This window comes from Penaeus monodon, chromosome 22, assembly GCF_015228065.2.
Source record: "Penaeus monodon isolate SGIC_2016 chromosome 22, NSTDA_Pmon_1, whole genome shotgun sequence".
Taxonomy (NCBI): domain Eukaryota; kingdom Metazoa; phylum Arthropoda; class Malacostraca; order Decapoda; family Penaeidae; genus Penaeus; species Penaeus monodon.
The window spans coordinates 30471454-30472099 of NC_051407.1; the positions used below are offsets into that span (position 1 = coordinate 30471454).

The window sequence follows — 646 nt, forward strand, 5'->3', positions numbered from 1 at the left end:
CACATTTTATCAGAGAACAAGCCGATCCCCAATGCTCTTCCCACTTTTCTGTCCTCTCCTTTCTCCCTCCCTTTCTCGGCTCTCTCTCTCTCCCCTTTTCCCTTTTATCTCCCTCCCCTCACTCCCCCTCAAGTCAGTTTAGTAAATAAAGAGTGACAGAGCTTTCAATACGGATCCTCGCGCGCTTCGGCCGGGTAATCTGTCGGGCTAAAGTGACGTAACTTATGCCTCCGTGTGATTCAGGAAGGGGTGGGGGGTCGGTGGGGTAGGGGGGTCAGGATGTGGAATGGCGAGGGGGAGGATGGGAAGAGGAGGAAGGGAAAAGAAGGGGGAGGAAAGGAGAGGGGGATGGAAGAGAGAAGGGAAGAGGGTGGGAGGAGGTAGGGATAGGAAGAGAGGGGGAGGAGGGAAGAAGAGGGAAGGAGGGGAGGAAGGAGGGGTGTGAAGTGGTTGAGGAGGAAGGAGGGAGAGGGATGGGAAATGGAGTAGTGGATAGGAAGAGGAGGGGGAGGAGGGAAGGATGGGAGGGGGATGGCGGAGGGTGGACAGGGGAGGAGGAATGAAAGTTTAGAGGAAGGAGGGAAGAGGGGAAGGAGGGAAGGAGAAACTCGGAGCTCAATTATATTAATACTGTCAGACGACCGTT

At 55.1% G+C, this 646-nt stretch overlaps 1 protein-coding gene across 1 annotated transcript in view; it reads left to right on the forward strand.

The window, feature by feature from the left end:
- The window catches only part of LOC119587086 (cyclin-dependent kinase 14-like), a gene marked incomplete at its 5' end in the record, with an annotated part of 168602 nt that overhangs the window by 97646 nt on the left and 70310 nt on the right, over positions 1–646 (forward strand).